Source organism: Canis lupus, chromosome 9 (assembly GCF_048164855.1).
Source record: "Canis lupus baileyi chromosome 9, mCanLup2.hap1, whole genome shotgun sequence".
Lineage (NCBI taxonomy): Eukaryota > Metazoa > Chordata > Mammalia > Carnivora > Canidae > Canis > Canis lupus.
This window is the reverse complement of record NC_132846.1, coordinates 41,531,683-41,555,214: the sequence shown is the minus strand read 5'-3', so window position 1 is coordinate 41,555,214 and position 23,532 is coordinate 41,531,683. Positions and strand designations below refer to the sequence as shown.

The window sequence follows — 23,532 nt, the reverse complement described above, 5'->3', positions numbered from 1 at the left end:
GAAGAGAAAAAAAGAAAAAGAGTACCAAAAAAAAAATTGCTGGCAGTATTCATTGGCAAACTATGTGTCATCCAGAGCATACCATTTTGGCTTATCTGATTCTATGAAATTTAAACCTTTCATCGTCTTAGATTCTATTTTTACAATTCTGTTATCTTTTAAAATAATAACAAGACAAATAATTATTGTCTATAAACATGCAAATTCATTCTATCTGATGGAGGAACAGGTGATCCCTTCCCCACCACTAGTATGGAAAAAACAGTTTTGTAAGTATCTGTGCGTTCATTTCATGGACTACGTTTGTCTCTGCTCTTGGAATTCTCCTTTGAGGCAGTTGTAACATCTTGCAGATTTCCTTATTAGTTAATTAAATATCTGACATATATTTATATATGACATATATATATTTATATGACAGTCATGGTTTTATCTTTAAAAAAATTATCTGTTAACGTTAAATTCTTTACTTTGTTCTTGTGCTGTAAATGATTATATTTATTATTTATACATGATTGGAAAAGAGTTAAATTGTCCACAGTCAGCTGGCTGATGTAATAATGTTAGTTTAGTAGACACACTCAATGTTAACATTTATTAATTTTGAATCTACAGGAAGTTGCTTTCTGTGTTGGAACTAATAATTGTATTTTAGGCATCAAACATTCTTGCAGGTGCTTGAAAAACTCTTAAGCCCTATGTACTGTGCTTGTGGGGTAAAATAACTGAATAGTCACTCAATAAACGTCTGTTAAATAAATGAATGAGTAAATTGAAAATAATATCCACCATTTCAGTGGCACTTCTTAAGTGCCATGCACTCATTTATATCCTAGAAATAAGGAATAGAACATGAGAAGCAGATAGGTGGAGGGATTTGTTGGATATTAGTATTGTTCTTACCATTGATAGGTGAGGAACAGGCTGAGGTTGCATACTCGGCTTGCCTGGAACTCCCCAGTCCTGAGTGCCCAAGCGATATTCGAACCCGTTTCTGACCTCGGAGTCTGCCTTTCCATTACTCAAAATATGGTAGTAGGTCTGAGGCCTGCTCTCCTAAGGCAGTCGCACCCAGATGACTCAAACCTTCCCCTTTTGGATCTTCAACCCTCCAGCACCACCATCATCATACCTGGCTGAGGAGACATCTGACTAGAAAGCACTGCGCTCACGGGTATTGGATTTCAGTTATGTGAGCCACGCTTACAACCCTGGCCCTGCCAGAAGCTATGTGTTCTCGAACAAGTTACTCAATCCCTCTGTTAAAATAAAATAATAATAATAATAATCTAACCCTAAGAGTTGTTGTGAAGGAAAATGAGATAATGCATGTAATGGGCTTGGCATATTTCCTAGCACAGAGTAAGTGCTCAGTAAGTGGTAGTCATGGAAACATCTGCCCCAGATTCCTGCTCCTCTGTGACCTCATCTATCCTCTGAACCACTGCAGTCTGAGCGGCAGGACTGGGATAGGAAGGAGGAATTGATGGTGGGAAGGCACATTTTGCATAAGCATTTACATATTTTAAAGACTCTTTATTTCACAATGGAAAAAGTCTTTTGAAGCAAGGTTGTACAATCTAGTGACAATTTTAAACAAATTCAAATTGGAAAGGTACAAGAGAGACCACAAAGGAAACAGGAGGAGTCCAGCCTGGATGGGTCTAAATCCCAGAGGCCCTGAGCCAACCAGGCTCCAAATCCAGCTTTAACTGCTCCTTGTGCAGAGAGCATGAGTCCTTCCCCAGCCTCCGCAGTAACTGGGAAGTGGGAGAAGCAGACATCATAGGGCATTCAAGGACCAGACCTACCCTAAGCCAAATATTCAAGTCTGGGTCCCAGTCTCTTCCCGAGGAAATTATTTCTCAGCAGATGGAGCAAAACAAGTACAACTTGTGTTAGTGAAAAATGAGCCTGTCTCTAGTGTGGACAAAGTCCCAAAGTAAGGCTCAGCAAAAGCAGTCACTGTGACTCCCATTGTTTTTGTCAGCCCCTGTGGTTTTAGCTGCTGTGTCCTGCAACCAGGGGGGCTCTGGGTAAATGCTGACATCCCAGGATGGCAAACCAGGAACAGATTGGGGAACAGGGGGTCTTAATCATTGCTGAGTTAGTAGGACTATGATCAGTGTTCTCTGAGGGCTGGCCTTGTGGGTTATTTTTTTTTCATGTATTTATTCATAGAGACACACAGAAAGAGACAGAGACAGGCTGAGGGACAAGCAGGCTCCCTGCAGGGGAGCCAAAGGCAGACATTCAACCACTGAGCCACCTAGACATCCCCCGCCTTGTGGTTCTTGATAATTGCATCTTAGAAGAGTTTGAGACTGCTCAGGGAGGGTTTGTGGTGGTGGTGGTGGTGGTGGGGAGATGTCATCCTACAGGGACCAGAAGGGGCCTATTGATCACAACCTCCAGTGAAGTCCCCCAGACATACAAATCCCACACCTGCAGTTGAGACTTGCCCTGGCAGATGCAGTGTGGCCTAAAGGAGGAGCTTGGGCTTTGTGTGCTACCAGCAAAACCCTGGGCTCAAACCCAGCTCAGTCACTGCCCAGCAGGAGGACTTAATTTTAAGTTTCAGTGATCTCTTGTCTCTTCTGTACATGCAATCTCTGTATTCCAATTGGATTCCCCCATAAGTGCTCTCCCATTAAAAAGAACAAGCTCTCACTCAACACCCTCCTTCTCCTCCAACGGACACCCTCCGTCCTCCGCCCTGGCAAAACTAAGGATCTGGAAACCTGGCTGCTTTTGTTAACATCTCATTCTCAGTCACCCCAGATCTGGTTCTTTCCTCCACCCAGACAATGCACACAAAGGCTAGTAATGATCTGCAAGTTGCTAAACACAGCAGACAGTTTTCCATTCTCATCTCATGTAATCTCTGAGTAGCATTTCATACTTTAGAGACTCCCTTGGATGTCTCAAGTCAGTTGACCTCTCAGCCTAGTCCTCCAGTTGGTCCTGATGGTGCACCCTAGCTCAGGATTGGGACTATCCTTTAATAAGCTGCAGCAGCCAGAATTAATCTGGATCCATACACATCTCCTCCTCTCCTGCCCTCTACATCTAACCCACCAACAGGTACTCCTGAGCTTATCTGCTAAATAGGTCCTAAGTGTGTCCATTTCCTTCCATCTTCCTGCTATCATTCTGAGCCAACATCATATTTCACCTGGTCAACAGTATTGACCTTTTCATCAGTCTTCCCCGCACATCCTTTCCCCCAAGTGGCTATTGAATATTTGAAAAATAAAAGCCTAATGAAATGTTCTATAGTGTAAATCTGATCCCCTCCCCACATACTAACACAAGTAAATGCATGTAAACACATGCACACTCACCCTTTTAAAAGTTCATCAATGATTTTCCATTGCTCTTAGAATCCAGATTCAAATACTTAGTAAATTATTTATTTGGCTTTTAAGATTCAGCGAGAACTGGCCCCAGTTGGGCTACCACATTGTCCAAATTCAGAGGCTACCATTCACATCAGCCTTCTGGATGAAGACTACCCTTGAAGTTGTGCAGTACTCAGCCTACACAGCTGTACACCAGGCCCTGGGTCCTGACCTACCTCCCCAGCCTCATTCTAGTTTCTTAAATATGTCTGGCTCACTCTAGCCAACAGAATTTGAACATGTTCTATTTGGGACCCTCTCCCCACCACCAATTCTTTCCCTTGGTTAGTTTCTAATTCAAAGTCTCTTCTTCAGCACAGCCTTTGGTATAGATTAGGATCCTGGAAGAAACCGGAACACTCCAAGAGGGTGATGAAAGGGAGTTTAATGAGGGGACTAGTTGCAGAGTGAGGGCACATAAGCGTCACAAGAGTGATGATTACTGTTATGTGACTCTCTCCCCAGTGGCAGTGGGCAAAGTACAACTATTGCAAGCACATAACCCCCTCCTCCAGGATTAGTACATTTCCTTACTGCTTCTCACCACACCTCTTTCCTCAACTAAAAAAAGTTCCCAAAGGTCAATCAGAATCATTGTCCCAGTTGCCCAAAAGCACATACAAAAAGACCTCTTACTAACTTTGCCATGCATCCTTTGCCATTTATAAATGTGCAGTTAGGAAAGTATGAAGTCGTCATTTCCAGTCCTGTTCTTTTAATTTGTGGCGGGGATAAAGGGGATGGTCTTCCATTACCCCAATGCTTTTGCTCCTTCCTAACTGATTATAACTCTTTATCCCTGTAATCTTTACATAATATCTATAGAGCAAAAGTGGTCTTTTTTTTTTCTTCTTTCCTTCCTTTTTTCCTTTCTGTAGATTCCCTGTATCTCCTCCTCCTGAAATCCCAGTCACTGTAGATTTCCTCACCTCTCCAAACAGATGGCCCAGTGCCATTAACTTTGTAGTTTCATCTTTGAAAGATCTAATCTTTGTATTCCCTTCTCTACTTTCCTTAACTTTTTAATAACAGAGACATGTCAGAACGAAATTGCTTCTGGTCTGGAACAGGCTGTGCTCTTGATAACACGTATATCACTGAGGCGGGGGTGACTTCACTTTTACTTGACACAAACCCAATCAGGAGATGAGAACTCTGATGATATAAGTCTTTATCTGTGGCTTACAGTTGGTAGGGAAGTAGAAATGATATTAATGTACGTATATCTCCTTGTGATCCCCACTAAAGAGAGAGAGAGAGAGAGAGGAGAGAGAGAGAGAAGAAATCCCTGACATTTATCTCTTAAACAAGACATGTGAAGAGCCAAATGCCATTTGACAGGACAAATATTTACTGTGCCTGCAAACAGCCCTGAACATCAGTGCAGGGAAGGCAAAGACTCTGAGCCAAGGCTGATCAAAGTTCAGCAGAGATACCAGGTCCCAAGAGCAGGGGATTAAGGGCATCATTTAACACCAAACCGTAGACAAGATTTGTCTCGTTGGCTCCCTATTCAAACTGGGCATTTTATTTTCATTTCCTGGATTCTCCACGGGCTCATGTTCTTCAGGGCAAGTGGCTGCGAGCCCTTTTCATTCTCCTAAACTCTGATCTCTTGGCCGATCTTTCACACAGCAGTCAGCTGGATTACAGGGTTGCCAGAGTTCCTGTGAAGATTTGCTAGTTCTCCTCCAGAAAGAAAATTGACCCACAGGACCATCACCACTAATAGCAAGCAATGAGATGAGAGACCCGTCTAGAAACCATGGCTGGAAAAAGCAGGCAGAGGCATTTTTTTGCAGCAGCGTCAGCAGCAAGCCACATGGGGGAGGGCTGGGGGGAATTTCCACTAACAAGCTTGACAGTTATTCTGTAACTTGTAGAGAAGTCCTGCTTGCTTCAGCAGCATTAGGTTTTAGACAGAAGGGTCTGATTAACAACCTCCTGGAGCAGTGGTGTTAATTGACACTGGCCACAAAGGCTTCTGAGAAGTTTTATCTTCAGCCTTTCGTGTGAAATCCTTTAAGTGCCCTGGCTGCAGGCAGCATTCAGGAACAACTCTTTATCTATGGGGGCCCTAGAATCCTGGCAGACCTTTCCCAGGAAAGTGGGGTGCAGCTGGAGGGTGCGTCTGGACCACTTGTTCCGGGTGCCCCCTAGTTTGGTGACTCAGTGAGCTGTGTAATCTCTCATGCTTCACGTTTCTCACTAAGATGCTGGGGAGGAATTAAATGAGAAAATGTATCTAAAGCTCTTATGTGACCTGGGACTTTCGTGGCAAGCGTTCATCAAATGTTAGCTCTCGCTATTACCATTTTTGACGAATGCCAGACCAGAGGAGTTATCTGCTTTGGTCGGGATCAAAGGAGTTGGGTACGTAGACTTTCCGTTTTACGGGATGAAAAGAGTTTCTGGCCATGGATGGTGGAGACAGTTGCAGACAACATTATGAATCACTTCAATACCACTGAACTGTACGCTTAAAAAGGGTTAAAATGCTCAATTTTATGTGTCTTTCACCAGGATAAAACATTGAAAAAAATCCAAATAAATAAAAAGAATTAAACAAAGGAGCTGAGTATGGCAGATGGAAGAATGGTCTCCCCAAAATGTCCTCGTCATAATCCCTAGGAACTGTGAATGGGACCTTACACAACCAAAGCAGCTTTGCTGATGTGATTCATTTAAGAATCTGGAGACGGGGCAATTCAGTTCACGCGGGTGGATCCAGTCACAGGGGTCCTCATCTAAGAGAGAGGGAGGAGATTCAGAGAAGAGGGTGTGAAGATAAAAGCAGAGGATACTAAGAGAGAGGACACTACCCTGCTGGCTTTGAGGATGAAGGAAGGCAGTCAGGAGTCAAGGAACACAGATGGCCTCTAGAAGCTGGAAAAGGTAAGGGACCAGAGTCTCCCCTGGAGCTTCTAGAAGGAACTCCCTGTGCCAGCACCTTGATCTTAGACCAGTGAGACTTCTGACCTTCAGAAATGTAAATAATAAATACATAGCATTTTAAGCCACTAAATCTGTGGTCATTTGTTCCAGGAGCCCTACCAAGCAAAGGCCCTGGGTGGTGGTGGAGACTCATGGGCCCAATCCAGACAGGGTGGGATGGGGCGAGGAACCCCCACAGAAGCAGCCTTGGGCCTCAGACCCATCCTGGCAGCATACTCCTCATGGAGGCCTCAGCCTGTGGGGAAGAGCAGCTACTTTCATCCTTGGACAGCCGTGGTATGGATAGAGGCACAGCTCAAGACCAGAGCATGTGGAGGGGCCCGGGGACCATCCCAAAGTGGAAGACGGTGAGCAAAAAACTCGTCAAGCCTGATGTCTCCTCTCTCCTCAGAAAACCTCAGAGGAAGGCCCTGACGGGAAGGTATGGCTCACAGTTTCCATATCCTGCTCAGCAACTTTTGCGAAGAAGCAGAGACTGCTTTCACACAGGGCTCACCCAGTCTCCTCCTTCTATAGCCTCTATACGGTTTTCATCTGCCCCACAAACTGCTCCTCAAGAATCCTTACTGAATGCATAAAACCAACAAATGAATAATTAGACAAGTTAAAGAACCCAAATATTATCACAAAATACCACCATTTTTCTCAGCCCGAAGATGAGGGGGTGGCGGCAGGGAGATGGGGACTGGGGAAAGATCCCTTTTTTCTAATGCCCTGAGATGCCACCTCGCCCTCCCTGCAGGCAGACACGTTGGCAGGTGTCCCTGCACCCGGGACAGAGGGCGGGTGGGAGCCTCGCTGCTGCCGCAGTAGTTGGTATGCAGGCAAACACTCCTCGTACATTCAAAATCTGAGGGGGTGGATGCTAATAACCCATAATCAATGTTGCATTTGCCAACGGCCAAAAGAAAAATGAACCTTTAATTGAGCAAGATTTGGCATCAATCAATGATGTGACTTTAGTCAGGCAAAACCGACAGATTACTGAGTCGGACATCCAACTGTGAGAATTGTTCTCTACTGGGGTGAAGAATGCAAAATGTGGATAAACGACATATCTTACCCAGCCCAGGATGATAACTCACTGTGAAAAAATCTCCTGCATTTGTTTTTAAATCTTCTTGAGTTCCTTTAAGTTATGTTCTAACAGAGCTTGACTTACTTTGTAACTCCAAGCCCCTTCACAGAAGTGTTTATTTATTATAGGCTGGTGACGGTTTCTAAGACAGTTGGTTGTAATTAAATTAGCAGATCCCTACCCCAAGAGCTGAAGCAGGCAGACCGAACAGGCCCAAGAGTCCCCGCAGGAGGGCCGCAATGGCGTAGCACAGGCTTTGGATCTTCTTAAATCCCCACAGCCAGAGCTACTGACCAGTAAAATCAAGAAACCTGGCCGTGGGCAGCAGTGGCCACAAAACTAGCTGGTGAGCTAGTCCCATGAACCCCAGATGCAAACAGGTTGGGATCAGCCAACAGACCTAGACCAGGAAAGCCCCAATGGGCTAGAAGGAGGAAGGGAGCCTGTCAAGAACAGTGGCCTGTCCTGGGAGGGGCTTTGCCCAATCCTGGCAGGAAGGAGGAGTGGTCTGCAGTCAGCTCTGAACTCTGAACCTTCCAAACTGACCAGCCAGAGCTCCCCTTCAGGAGAAGCCCCTGCATCAGTGGAAACCACTGGGAGGAGAATCAAAGCTGAGCGGGAGTGGTGCTTTAGACAGCCCACGAAAGCAGGTAAATCTCCAGCTGCAGACCCTTCTGCTGATGACCCTCTGTGCCACCTGCTTAGGTACCTGGGATGGCTCTCTCTTGCTCTGGGTTCCATCACTTTGTTGACCTCTCTGGACACGGTGCTGTGGCTCAAGCCTCGTCACTCTTTCAGACATGATTTTATATTTACCCTCTGGCTTCATACACAATTTCAGTCAATTAGTCCTAGATCTGCCCTCTACAGCCATAAGGAAGTCTCTTCCCTCTTCCATCTGACAGGTTTCAGATATTTGACAATAGCTCAAGTTTTTTTCTTGAGCACCTCTAAAAGCTTCTCTCTTTCAGGCCAAGCATCTCCAATTTCTTCAAAAGCTTCTTCTGGAATGTGGCTTCCAGAATCCTCAGTGTTGGCATCTTGCCTCTGGGCTTTTTGCAGCTCAGTTCATGATGGAGCAGAAAAATGCCCAACCTAGAACAAGAGAGCTCATATTTAAGTTCTGGAAGCTCCACCTTCTAGCTCCCTGGGCCTCAGTTTTCTCACCTGCAATATAGAGATAATGTCATATTATAGATTTGTATTGAGGTTCAGTGAGATAACAACTGTAGCCACTTTGAGAATTCTAGAACATGGACAAAGGATACTAAATGTTTGAGCATTATTTCTCAAAGTTGTAACATCACTGGCACTCCAACTTGCATTTCTAGAAGGATCATTCCAGAAAGGATCTGTTAGGAAGATGTGATGAGGCTTTTTTCTCCCTTATTCTAATCTCTAGGCTTTTCTTACTGCCACTTCAGTCACATAAACTTGGTAGGCCTTCCCCTTTGTGGGTCCTCACTGAGCTGGAAGAGCTACTCCATTGACTAGAGGTCAACTGTCTTCACAAAGTCATGGTGATATTACATAGACTTTGATGAAGAGAGATGCTGTCTGCCCCGTACAAAGGCCCTCCTATGCAGAATTAGGTCAATCCTTTCTCCCAACTTGATCCTGAGGAATATTTTTTTTCTGGGGGAGGGATACAGGAACGCCATCACATTTCTTGTTTAAAAACATTATAGTCATATATGTCCAAGCTTCATTTTCCTCAATATCCTATCAATCTACAAACCAAGAACCAACCCAAACTTCATTTTTTTTCCATTATGGCTTATTTTATCTCCCCTGAGTAACAAACTCCACATACCTACTGTAGGATACATACATCCTTCTTCATGGCCTAGATTTATCTCTCCAGTTTCATGGGAGTATCCCTAACCAATATGCCAACATTTGTTAAATGGTTTCACCACATGGCCCTGTTCGTTTTTTTTTTTTTTTTCTTACTGTTTCTCAAAGTCTACTCTGATCTGTCTGCTGTTCTTTTTTTATTATTATTAAAGTATAATTGAAATAAAACATTATGTTAATTTCAAGTGTACAACATGACTTCTTATTTGTATACACTGCAATGATCACCAAAATAAGTCTAGGTACCATCCATCACCATCCATAGTTAGTTACACATTCTTTTTCTTGTGGTGAGAACTTTCAAGATCTACTTTCTTAGCAGCTTTCAAATATGCAATGAAATATTCACTATAGTTACCATGCTGTACATCTCCCTGATGTATTTTATAACCTCCTGATCCCCTTCACCCATATCTCTTATCCTTACCTCCCTCCCCTCTGGCAACCATCAATCTGGTCTCTATCTATGAGTCTTTGTTCACTTGTTCTGTTTCTTAGATTCCATATATAAGTGAAATCACACAGTATTTGTTTTCCTCTCTCTGAATTATTTCACTTAGCATAATAACCCCATAGGTTCTTCATTGTTTTCTTAATTACTGCTCTGAAATTCAGCCATCTTTAAGAGTTGGCAATAAAGTTTTAGAAAATGTATGTGATTAGCTGTCTTAATGAAAAGATACTTTAAAAAATAAGAGGCAAAGCATGAATTCAGTTGGTTAAATAAACAGAACCTCCTGGGAACCTGGCTGCTTGACTCATGAGGCCAGAATTGACAGGCCAATGCCTATGTGGTGCCAGCTACCTTGAATTGTCAGCCAAGAACACAGAAGAAATAGAAAGCCACATGAGGATGAGTGTTGAAAATTAAAACACGCACATTTTATTGGGGTCATTTATCCCATCACAGGAAATGTACATAACTGTTCAAATCCATACCCTTTACCCTATACACATATACTCTCTCCCACACACATACATTCAGATATCTGATTACCCTTATATCCAGCAAGAGTGCTAACCTCCCATACATTCTTGGTAAAAGGGTGACAACCACTTATTGGTGACTAATAATTCCATCCAATCACAATGAGGCAAGGAATAGAAACTCACCTCACAAGACTTCAAAGAGAAAAGAAGTTGGTAACATTGAACTCTTGGTTAATTGTCTCATTGGTTGAAAGTCCTTAAGTGATGTTGATGGAACATCTAACAAACCACCATTGGTGGTTTGATCTAAGCAGATCAGAGACCCTCATGTGACATTCACATCCATGTGGCTAGATCTAGGACTTAGTTGGATGTATCTTAACACAGAATATGTTTAAGAAATGTCTCCAACAAGAAGGATGGATTTTCACTGTCTTGGTCCCTCTCTTCCATGACACCCCTTGGTGTCCTGATATTTCATAGTTTAAGGTTTCAGAGAACTACCTAATAATTTGACCTTCAGGGTATGTCCCAATGAGATTATAAACTCTGTGAGTACAAGAACCAGGTCTTCAGATTCTTTTCTGTCTTTCCCCAGTCAGCTCTTAATCCTATTGCCTTTCATAAAGCAAATACCCAATAGACATTGCCTGACCAAATGGCCTAAGGCAGCCTTGGAGATATCAACATGATTGCATGCCACTACATGTAAACATCTGCCAAGAGTGGTTGGGCCTTGGACACTTTGCTATAAAACCATCTTTTCCTGAATTTACTGCATACCTTATGATTTATTCATCCTTTGAAAAATTTTTGCCTTAGCTGTATGTTTTTTAATCACACCATTAGGATTTTGTTCCTCATTCAGGTAGTGAGTTGAAGAGATAACCCTTTCTAAATTGTTAGGCTTCCAAAGAGTCATGAATGTGAAGCTAAAAGGCACTTCTGTGCCAGAAAAGGTCAAGTGTGGTTGTTCAACCAAGAAGCAGAGCAGGGCAAGCCACTTGCCCCCAATCAGACACAGTCCCACTGTGTGAAGTACAAAGAAGGCTGTTTTTTGATCTGTGGCAGCCTACAACCTGGCCTAAGGTCTGAGTCTTAGTATTTTTTCCTATTTTATAAGTGTGCGCTTATTTAAATTTCATAATTATCTATTTATAAACTCCCAGGGATTTCAAGGAAGAAAACAGGTCAGCTTAAAGTTAAAGTAGATAAATGAACATAGGCCAGGAGAACAAGAGCAATTCCTGCTGAACACTCAGCTAGCCTTGTGTCACAGGGGCACCTGACTGAATGCATGAGGTAGCTGACTCTATACTGAAATTGGACACATCTGGAAATGATCATTTTGCAGTTTTCTTGGCCTCTTCCCTATGACCAGACCTTACTGCCTTGCTTTATATAAACCACAAACTCACACACTTGTTGCCAAAGGGGATGACTTACTTGGGCTAGCACTTCCCTGACAATGATATCACTTGCCAGCTAGCTGGTCAACAAACACACAGAAAGAATATACTACAGGGGGAGACAGGTTCATCACCCAAAGTCACTACTCCTTAGTGTGCCTTTGGCCAAATACACTATAACAACAGAGATTGTTTCACCCCAAGTCCCTCTTCGGACTGGCTAGCAGCTCCCTAGTGGTTCATAGCAGGACCATCTCTAAACAGTTAACAGTAGCCACTGGTTGAGTTGACCATGGCTTGGATCTAGACCTAGACCCAAGTCTAGAGCCTGGTATATAAATGTGAGTGATTCTTCTGCTCACCCTCGCATCATATGCAAGGAATTTGGAAGGTCACTTTCATCATATTCACAGTGCTAACCATCCCCTTTAGGAAGAATGAGTCCAACGGGCTTCTGACACACAGCCTGCCAGACAGGTTTGTTAAAAATATGAGAAAACAAATAAGCAAAAGCAATCTAACCAAATAATCAAAACCAAAAGGATAAACCTCTTCTCCAGCTGTCTAGGTGTTTTGTAAGCCCACTTCCAGGTACTCTTCTTCACCAAAGCCAGGCCTCAAGCCTGAGCCCAGTTGCATCCTTGCTGAAGGAATAGTCATATCCCAAACTACTTCTGTCATGAGAGGCACTGCTTTTCTCTACTCCAAACCACTTCCTTAGGAAAGGAAGGAAATCAAGGGGTATGATTCCTACCCAATCCAATTAGTATGATGATGCAAACACCACTGAGTAGACAAGACCAAGACCAAGAAGTGCAGCTCCTTCGTCACTGTCACTTTGGCAATTAGAGGAAAGAACATTGGCGTCGTGGCTCCAAGTCATGGGCTATGTAACTGCTCTAGTGGATAGAGCACAGGTGAAAGGCCTTCAGATGAGGTCCCACTTATTCATAATTGAACTTGATTGTGGTTCTGGCTCAGGAATGTTTTGCCTGGTACAGGGGTGAGCATCTGACTTTTCAGGGTTTGGGAGATAGTCATAGCCAAGACAATGACATGGCTTCTGTGATTTTCCTTTGGGAAAGAAAATAGAGTAGGAGGACATTCAGAGAGGAATCATTTGGCTGCATAGAAACCATTCATGCAAACATAAAGAAAAACTTATTCCAAAACTCAGATTAACTAGAATCCAAAGAGAAGGTGACCAACTAGACTCTAAAGTCAGCACCTTTCTGAGGCCCTCTGCAAGACTGCCTAGACCTTTACCCTGGTGCCTGTGCATTGATACCGTCTGGTTTCCTGATCCCTCCCTCCTCATTTTTCAAGAGAGAGTACCTTATTGGTTTCTTAGTCAACAGCCATTGGGGTGGGAAGGAGAACATACAGCAGAACTACTACCTCTAAGAAGGAAGTATGGAGGCAGGAGAGGACCAATGAGCATGTCTTCTGTGGAAGCCCCTCCTATTCCATCCCCCTAGTAATAGGGAAAGATTCCTATTTGCATCACATCAATATGAATCAGAAGTGCAGACCTGGGGCAAGGGAATCCCTCTCAACCTGGTCATCAAAGCACATTGAAGGGAGACCAAGTGCCATCCAGTCAGTACATTGAATATTGGATATTGAACATTGGAATATTTCCAAATGGAAAACATTTGGGATGGGGACTAGAGAAAGGTCAAGAAGACATCTACACTGAGGACTAATTCATTGTTTTTAAAGAGCAGACTCCCCTTCCCTCCCTCAGATCCTGTCCCAACTGTGTTCTCGCCCACAAGAATGGTTAATTGATAGGAGGTCAGTGCATTTACATAGATTCACTCTCATTTATCTGGGAGGCAGGAAGGGCAAGGCAGGAGTGGCTGGTTGACACACAATTATACAATCATCTGGAAATCTAATTTGTGGAACCAGTAGCCATCTGTTTTATGGGTAATGTGCCAAGGTACCTGCCAACAGCAGAACAAGCTTTCTGCTGTTGGGTAACTAATTGCATCTATGGGACCAACACAGCATGAGACTCAATTTGTGGAACGTGATCCTCCACCAAATTACTATTTCTGCTTGGGTTTTTCTGAGTCAGTAAGCATAATACAAAGACTGATAAAACTGCAGATGGATGGAGAGACTGGGGTAGCACTGCACCCCCAGAAGGTGGTAGGTAGGTCAGCAGGTGTGAGGGCAAACACATTCCTCCCCCTCCCTAAGAAAAAGACATGACTGACTCAGGATGAAGCTGGGAAGGAAGATCTGAGAAGGGCTTATGAGTTGGTATCAATGGTTCCTTTTATCCCTTTTGAATTTTTTTTCTTTTTTAACACTTTGTTTAAGGCCTAGAGAGAGTGGAATGTGCAAAAGGCATAAAATCAACATCTTCACCCTGTCACCACAGATGACATGGCGGCTCCTCCTCTGAAATAAACTTCTCATGGGAAAAGACCTCTTGTTCTTCCACAACAACTAGTACCCTGGAGGAACAAGCCTATAGTAGGTGGATACTCCCCCTCTTCAACTGCACCTACCCCCCCAGATCCCTGTCTACCCATAGGCAAGGGATTCCCACAGAGCCTGAATAGACTTGATCCTAGGATTTTATAATGTTTAATAAATTATCCTGGTATGGATGGATGGATAGATGGATGGATATCTATTTTGCCTAAAGGGACTTAACCCCAAAGTCCAAATGACAGCACATTTTTCATTGCTTTTTTTTTTTTTTTTTTTTAAATATATCAGCAACAGAAATGTAACAACAACACTAGGCTTCTTGCAGGTCTCTCAGTTTCAGCTACTTTTGACATTCCAGTGGGACCAGGTACAGGTTTCTCCTCATATACCTGTCACCTGGGCTCTTTCAAACCTCTCATTAAATCCTTATCATGCTGGATTGCCTCCTAGCTTTAGTGAAAAAAAAAAAAAAAAAACACTTCCTGTTTTCCCCGACAGACCAGTACCTAGCACACTGCCCATATGTGATGAATACTTAGTGCAACCAAGAGGAAAAAACAAGGGATTTAACCAGCAGGAGGGAGTATGCTGAGCACTAAAGGAGCTAAGCTCCTAATAAGCAGCATGAATCAAAGGCACTTTTGATTCTGGTCCTCTGGGGGTCTGTGAAGGGCTGTTGCATCAAAGCTGCTCCCCAATAGGCAGACTGGTCATTAGGCTGGGTCCATTGTGAAAGAAAAATAAGGAATATTCAAGAAGATTGAATTGGTTTTTCAGAGATGTCTCCATTAGCCATGGAAACAGAGGTTTTTTAGTGGTGTAGATAATCACACAAAACAAATCCTGGAATGGACTCTATGAGGCTTTTTGAAAAAAAAATTTTTTTTTTAATTAAAAAACATGTTTCTTGAAGAAGTGATTGTAGACTCCCTTTCTGATTATATTTCCCTTGGACAATAGGAAAATTAAGTCTATCTATGCCTTGGGCACACATGAGCTGGATGGCAAATGGCAAAGGAAGGCCTAGGATTCACTATTCACTGTAATGACAGAGATGACATCTGCCCAGGGATGTGATGATAAATGTCTAACAACTGGCTCTCTGATAAAAATCCTGATTTGTGGTGTTTGCCACTTTTAGTGGTATAAATACTAGCTCCGTGGCTGATTCCAAGGTGCCAATATATCACTGAACACAAGATGGGAAGAGAGCCAGTCCCAATATACCACTGCATCCACAAGTATAGGCCGAATTCAGATATCAGAAACCAAAAGAGCCACCAGCTTTGGTGGGGGCTGGAATCCTACATATTTGTAGGATTCCATAATTACATTCAAAGAAGTTAATTATTTTTAATAAGAATTGGTATATCAAAAAATAATGTCAAGAATACCTAATGGGTTAATTGTATGACTTAGTCCACTATGTTGAAAAAATACTTATCCATAAATTTCCCAAACAGTCATAGCATTGATTTCTAGACTTTGTGACATTTGATATGCAACAGAAATTACAGTGCTGGAAAATTGCACCAAAGTGATCTGTGATTAACAGAATTCTAGTATCAACTCTAAATTTATCTTAATTTAAAAACCTTATATAATTTTAAGAATAATAAGAGTTTTTTCAGGATCTCTTCATTTACATTTTGTTCTCAGTATTATTGACTAAGCTTTAGAGAAAAAAGTATTCCTTTTCTTACAAGTATCTCTGACACTATCTAATAGCATTTGTTTTGTACAAAGGAGGAATGTAAAAGGGGAGTTTCCTCTTCAGGCAAAGTTGGGAACAATTCTAACTCCAAATAGAAAGGCCGAATTATTTTCTTTTATATTCTATATATTTGATACATGAAAAGTCTCTTCCAAATCTAGAGCCCCAGAAATTTCTCCTTGATGTGGTCCTAGGTGAAAGAGTTTGCTTTGAAAACTCTGTACTTCTGCGCTGTTTATTCTGGCAGGTTCTCTTGGGCTCCAAGGCCGTAAGCACAGAGTGAGCTAGAAATACATCAACAGACACCTTATGAGCCTTCTTCCTGGGAAGGTCACCATCAGAGGTCATAAAGCGTGGTAAGAGGAATAGAAATGGGCTATCAGGTAATGCTGGTTTTCCTATGTTGGGAAATACATGATGTTGGTCCCTTAGAGCTAGTTTCTGGGAACAAAATAGAAGCTGGTGATAGGAAGAGAGTCTCCAGGGTTCATGCCCAAATGACTGATCTCCCCACCTTCTAGCTGTCTCTAAGACTTTCTGGGCCACATGTGCCTAGGAAATTGCTTGCTTCCATAATTCAAGTGTGTGACATGCTGTTGCCCCACCCCCAGTCAGTCTGCTCTCTCTTTGCTCATCAGTGTCCAGCCCCAACTCCTGTGAAGAATTAGATGCCCAAGTTCCTAAATCTGGTGCTCCTTTCACTTCCACGCATCCACATTTGTTAGGTTCTGGGAGAGGAAACCACTTTAGATCTTTGTTCAAAAGTCATATATTTCAAATGTACTTTTACGCGGTCAAATTGTACTTTAAGCTGGCATTTATTTAACTCATTTTTCTAAGGGACTAAAGTGTGCTTCAAAAAGCAGAGTTAGCTGATTCCCATGTAGTGATGGTTGCTAGGAAACCATTCTATGGCAAATTGGAATCACACAGCCTCTGACTTTCCCCCTTTTGAGAACTCCTATAGAATTAATGCAGGCACAACGTATTCAACGATGAATCAGCACTATCCAGTGATACCTTTTCTCTCTGTTAAAGTGTTATTTAAATAATTAATTGTTATCTATAGTTTATGTCTTAGCTTCCTGGTTATTCTTTAAACTCTCAGAAAAGTCCTTTTGCATGTACGCCTTTGTATCCCCACTCCCAAATGCCTCTACACCGGAGCTTAACCAATATGCCCTGATTGGATTTGAAGGGAGGTGGTCACAGGGAAGAAATGCCTTCAGATTGGAAAATGAATGGTGTGAAGTAAGTTCCACTGATCATTAAATGTATTCTCAAAGCTATTTCCTTTCTTTGACTTATATCTGTTTTCTGCTTTTAAAGTTGAGGCCACGCAAGGAAAAACTTGCTAGAATATTCAAGAAGTGGTTATAGGCACTGGTGCAATTTCTCTGTGGGACAATTTAGCTGTATCTGTTGAAGCTGAAGACTCACACATGCTGTGGCCCCCACGTCCATTGCTAGAGACATAAAATCCTCACAACAGAAAGAGAAACTCATCAAAAATGATCACTTCAACATTGTCCATCATCGTTTAAAAAAAGAAAACAACATAAATATACATCAGAGAAAGGAATAGATAAAATCGGAGCTACTATAGCACACTATTGCTACTCTTTTAATGATACTATCCTGCCATTCTCTACTACACAACACTGTAGCACACTGTGCCATACTACAGAATAGTTAAATGAGCTGAAACTACGTATGTCAACATGGTAAATCACTGAACAAACACATCTATTTGCAGGGAAAGGCATACCATGTAATACCATTTACATCAAGTTTAAAATATGTCAAACCAAATTGTGTATGAATACATTATGTAGTAAAAAAAATACAAATATTTATGGGAAGAAAATCACTAAATTCAGTATAGTAGCTACCTTTGGAGAGAGGGAAAAAGGATGGGTCAGGGAGGACTACACAATTTTTCTATCGTGTTTTATTTATGAAAACACGTATTTGAAGAAAGCATAGCAATGTTAAGAGTGGACAAAACTGGGTGGTAAGAGCATGGATCCTACATTAAAAATACATATATTGTACATTTTTTAAAAAGCACAAAGTGTTGTTCTATTATCCTCCTTGCCGTTTTTATGTTTGATACATTGCATTTTGTTTCCAGAAATTTGTTTTAGGGTGACTAAAGACCTAAGATTCTTTTGCTAGCCCAGGTCACCACTGCACAAAGCTGGCACAGGAGAAGGTCCTGAGATGTTTTCAGCTCAGGGGATGTGGCTCCCCCCAAGTTAGATGGATCCATTCAAAGTTTGATCTACATATTATGAAGTTCACACAAATTAGGTCTTTTAAATACTGGCAATAAAACAAAGAAAGGTCAGACAATGAGACATGATTTTTTAAATATAGTAAATAATAAATCTCTCTTTGTTGCATTTGAAGAATAGTTAATTAAAAAAGCAGTGCATCACTTTGGCAGCTAACCATTCCTGGAGCAATGAGCATAAAAATCACCCGGAGTGCTTGCTAAAATGCAGGTTTCCAATTCCCTCCCCTCGCCCCAGTCCCTGCGCCCTCTCCCCACCAAGCCAGATTCGAATCAGTATACCAGGGTTGGGACCCTGTCATTTCCACTTCTAGCCATCATACCAGCTAATTCTGATGCGGCTGGTCGGTGAACAGGATGACCATAGAGGAAACTGGGATTCTCTCGGGCAGTCTATCCCACCCATGAAGCAGAGGACATCAGGGATTCTGATTATGAGAACACACTGCAAGCATTCCAAGTGTCATAGTAACATTAGCAACTAAATAGCTCCTTGAGAATTCAAATCTATAAAATTATCACACACAGCATACTATTGAGCATTCATTCATCCGCCAGATATTGATTGAATGTTATGTGCATAGTACTTCTTTTCTCTTCCTTTTTTTTTTTTTAATAAGATTTTATTTGGGATCCCTGGGTGGCGCAGCGGTTTGGCGCCTGCCTTTGGCCCAGGGCGCGATCCTGGAGACCCGGGATCGAATCCCACGTCAGGCTCCCGGTGCATGGAGCCTGCTTCTCCCTCTGCCTGTGTCTCTGCCTCTCTCTCTCTCTCTCTCTCTGTGACTATCATAAATAAATAAAAAATTTAAAAAAAAATTTAAAAAAAAAATAAGATTTTATTTATTTATTCATGACAGAGAGAAAGAGGCAGAGACACAGGCAGAGGGAGAAGCAGGCTCCATGCAGGGAGCCTGATGTGGGACTCGATCCCGGGTCTCCTGAATTACACCCCGGGGCTGAAGGTGGCGCTAAACCGCTGGGCCACAGGGGCTGCCCCTCTTTTCTCTTCCTGAATTATACTCTATGTTAATTTCTTGGTGCATAAACATATGTAAAATTTTGCATAAATGGGTAAATATGGTCTGCTGATTCACCATCTTGGCTTTCTCCCCGCCCTGCCCTCCAAAAAACTAAACTGATATGGCAGGAATTTTTTTTTAATATGGTCTCTTTTTGTCCTTTTCTTTGTTTAACCACCCACTTCCACTTTTCTCTCCCTTCCATCCATGTTAGTCACCCGTTGCCCAGATAATCTGTGTTAACAACCTATTATATACCCTCCCATATACTTCTCTTATGCTCATATGATCTTAACATAGACACATATGCACATACAGCTAAACATAGCGAATTGACGTGTACCGATGAGTCAGCCTAGTCAAAGATATAATCTCTCTCGGCCAGGAGCTTACCATCTTTTGGGGGACACAACGCACATAATATGAAAACATCAACACAGAGAAGGAGGAACAACAGGCAGAGGAGGAAAAGTTTACTCAAGTGGATAGTACTATAGAAATATAGTGAAGATATATATAGAAAAGGCCTTTCATTTTATGCATTACAGGCTCATGGAAGGCAGACAAGAGAAACTGTAAGAGGTCACTGTCATTGCCTCCATGTCTTCTTGGACCACCAGGGTCCGAATTCGATTAAAACCTGGATTCTGTGTGTACAAGAGACATACTCTCCCAGGTTGACAAGGAAGCACCCCACTCGCGGAGAACAGAGCTGAGGGGAGAGTCTCTCCCCAAGGTGGAGCTCCCAGACCCCAGGAGCATCTTGGGTCTGAAGCAAGGTGAAGGTCAAGCAAGCAAAGGCACTGTGTTTAACTTAGCAAATGCCATGGTGATATTTGCAGGCACAATCATGCAAATGTTATTTGCTGTGAGAAATGCATTTCCAAAACAGATGCTTCCCACCATCTATCCACTTGGCTGCCTCGAAATGAAGCAATTCCTTTCTCAGCCTCCCAGGAGGGTGCTAGTATGCCGGGGGTCTGGGATTCAGACTTGGCAGCCAACTTAAAGGAACAGCTAAAATCCTCCTCTTGGCTGGCAACATGGGCTTCTGCTTTGGGGATGGCAGAGCTTGGGTTTGCAGGCTTTGAAGGGCACAAGTCAGTCCCCACCTGCCAGGTCTGCCCTGTGTCCTGACCGAGAAGGGAAGTGGGCTTTGGGTAGAAACTGACTGCCTTAGTGAACCCAGAATTAGTGAGAGACCAAAAAGACTCAAAAGTGAGCGGTACAGAGCAACAAAACAACAACACTCTGATCAGCAAGCAACTCAGATCAACAAGGCAAAAATAGACTCTTTCTAGACAATGGCTCTCAGTTCTTCTTGTGTACTAGGCAACTTTAGTTCCCTTGGGCGGCTTTATTTTTGTAAATCCTCTTGGCAGAACAGGAATGTGGGGTCATGGGGGCTCCCTAGTCCTTGGCTGGCCCAGGTATCAAATGGAAAAAAAATTCTTCTAGGCAAAGAAACCTATACCAAGACTTTTGCCACTTCCAAGCTTAGCCCCCTACCCACTCAATGGGGATAATAAGAACTCACACCCTCTGAGAAACAGTTATTGTAGTCCTAGCAAGTAGGGTGATATAATTTAAAAGCCACTGCACTTGGCTACCTAGATAGATAGCACACGGCACAGTGAAAAGAAAATGAGACATTAGTAAGGCACATGCTCCAGATCCACCACCTGCCCATTGGGTGACTCCAGGTGCGCCCCTTAACCACACTGAGTCTTTGCTTCTTGTCTATAGAATGAGAATATTAACATCTTCCCCCTTACCTCACCTAACTGATGTGCAAATCATGACCACTAAAGCATTTTGAAATAGTAAATGTCATAAAATGATAAGGTCCTGGGATGCCTGGGTGGCTCAGTCAGTTAAATGTCTGCCTTTTTGGCTCAGGTCATGAGCCCAGGATCGAGGCCCAGGTTGGGCTCTCTGCTCAGCGAAGAGTCAGCTTCTCCCTCTCCCTCCTGCTCATGCTCACTTTCTCTCACTCACTATCTCTCTCTCTCTCTCTCAAATAAATAAATAAAAATCTTTTAAAAAATGATAGGTCTTAATGGCACTGTATCAAATCTTCTGCTACCAAAGATGTGAAAGGAGCCTACAATGAGGCCTCAGTAGAGATGGATAACACAAGAACATCTAGTGAAGACACCAAGGCAGTACCTAACTACCTAGTAAGTGGGGTGGAGAACAAAGGGCCACAGTCTCTCAGAGAAGCAAGTGGTAACTGGTCTATAAGATACATTTGTAGAGAGATGTTGGGAGTGAAGTCAGTCCTTATAAATTTAAGTAACTGGACAGTTAAAGAACCCAGGTGAACATAACATCTGGATGGCTTTGCCAGTGAGTAGAAAAAAGTCACCTGCACTCTAGTTGAAGGGGTGTCTATGAAGCTGAACCCAAGTACCCCCTCTACTAAAGGGCCTCTAGATGTCCTCTACTGACCCTCAGCCCCCACCTCCCTTTGAGATGAGAGATAATGGACCACAAAGAGCCCTCCAACCCTTCATGCCCTTGTACACACTTCACCAGGTTTTTCCTACAAAGACCCAATGTTGTGAAAGATGTTCTACAATTTAAAAAAAAATCAAGCAGTAATTCAGCCACCTCCACACTGCTGTGTAACAGTACAGTGTGTAAATGACAAGTGCATGCAAGTATCTTTTCCCTACTTATTAGTTATTCAAAATATAAATAGTTGCCAACCAACTTTGCATATCAGCATGTGATAACCAGTGTTACCACGCCAACCTAATGATATAATTCTAGCCAAAAGGCAAAGAAACTTGACATTTTTGTTAGCACAGACATTATTATCTGGGTAAATGTACAATTTCTGAGAGACTTTCTGAAATATTGAAAATACTGAAAAATTACAAATATCTTTGGTATGACTTGGAGGTCCAGATCTCTAGGTCAGTAATCGCTTTTCTAGAAGGTAATTTATAATATCAATCTGTCAACAACAGAAAGGTTAAAAAAAATTAGCTTAACTACTTTTATTTTTTTATTTATTTATGATAGTCACAGAAAGAGAGAGAGAGAGAGGCAGAGACATAGGCAGAGGGAGAAGCAGGCTCCATGCACCGGGAGCCCGATGTGGGATTCGATCCCCGGTCTCCAGGATCGCGCCCTGGGCCAAAGGCAGGCGCTAAACCGCTGCGCCACCCAGGGATCCCAGCTTAACTACTTTTATGCGTGATGCAAACATTATGCTCAGAAGTGACCTGAAGATGACCTGAAGAGAAGTCTGCATCAATGATACTCATCTTAGGTTCCATTCTTATTTCCAAAGTGCTTCACAGTGTGGCAGCCAGGGAAATTTCTTCTGAGGGTGTCTCAGTAGTGACCACTCAGCTGCTTGGAGCTCTTCATTACAAAGTAGCCAGGACACATGCTCTTCTATCTCTGGTAACAGTTGGATCTCCTGTCCTGGCCATTACCCCTGACACCCCCTTCCTCCCACACTTTCCAGCTGGGTACTTCAACTACCTCTCCATCTCAGCCCCTGGCAGGAGTATATGCTGCACTTCCTCCAGGCCAGAAAGTAAAACAGATGGATTGGACTCACTGTTCCACTCACTAATCCATTCTAGTGAGTCCACTAGAGTCTCTAGTCCACTCACTCATTGGGCTGACTTTGCCAGGACCACACAGCAACATGGGAGCTGACCTGGGTCTGGCATTCAGTTTTCCTGTTTCACAACCCACTTCTCTTTCCAGTTCTTCTTTGGAAGACAGAATTTTAATGTTTTGGTATAAAATAAAATGAATCTCAGAAATTCAATCATGGTTTTCTTAAATATTTTTTTAAAAATTTTAAGTAATCTCTACACCCAACATGGGGCTTGAACTCACAACCTGGAGATCAAGAGTCTGTGTTCTACCAGCTGAGCCAGACAGGCACCCCTTAAAGCAATGTTGCAATGACGCTTGAGATCTTAAGGGAGAATGACTAGAAAATAAGAAATGCAGAGTAAGAATATATCAGAACATCGCTGATACACATCAAAAGAGAAGATACTCTGAATTCCAAAAACTAATACCAATAAACCAGGCAGGAAGATCCCTAGAGAAGAAAAGACTATTCACTGGTAGAAATATCTCTTGAACAACGTGCATGTCTGCCAGGTGGTCTCCTAAGCAGACCATCCACCAGAAAGGATTACTGTACAGAGGGCTGGTGTGAGTCACCCTGCACTGCACGCTAGCATCTGCATGCTGATGTCTTGAGTTCTCTTTGAGATCAGTAGAGATGCCTTCTCCTAGGGTCGATTCCCCTAAGTAACCAACAGCAGACTTCTAACCCACAGCACCAAGACCCAGACCTGGGACTGAAGGTCCTCTGAGGGGGATTCCTGGGTGGCTCAGCAGTTTGGCGCTTGCCTTTGGCCCAGGGCGTGCTCCTAGAGACCC

At 42.8% G+C, this 23,532-nt stretch overlaps 1 long non-coding RNA gene across 18 annotated transcripts in view; it reads right to left on the bottom strand.

The window, feature by feature from the left end:
• Nucleotides 1-18,527, bottom strand: part of LOC140640115 (uncharacterized) — a 37,386-nt gene extending 18,859 nt beyond the window's left edge. For 10 of the 18 annotated variants that reach the window (XR_012036763.1, XR_012036771.1, XR_012036770.1 and 7 more), the window contains exons 1-3: nt 18,412-18,527; nt 8,144-8,601; nt 904-5,170 (exon numbers count right to left, since the gene is read on the bottom strand). This is a non-coding gene — a long non-coding RNA (uncharacterized lncRNA). The other 8 variants (XR_012036766.1, XR_012036767.1, XR_012036772.1 and 5 more) reach the window with 4 other exon arrangements.
• Nucleotides 18,528-23,532: the final 5,005 nt, after the last annotated feature.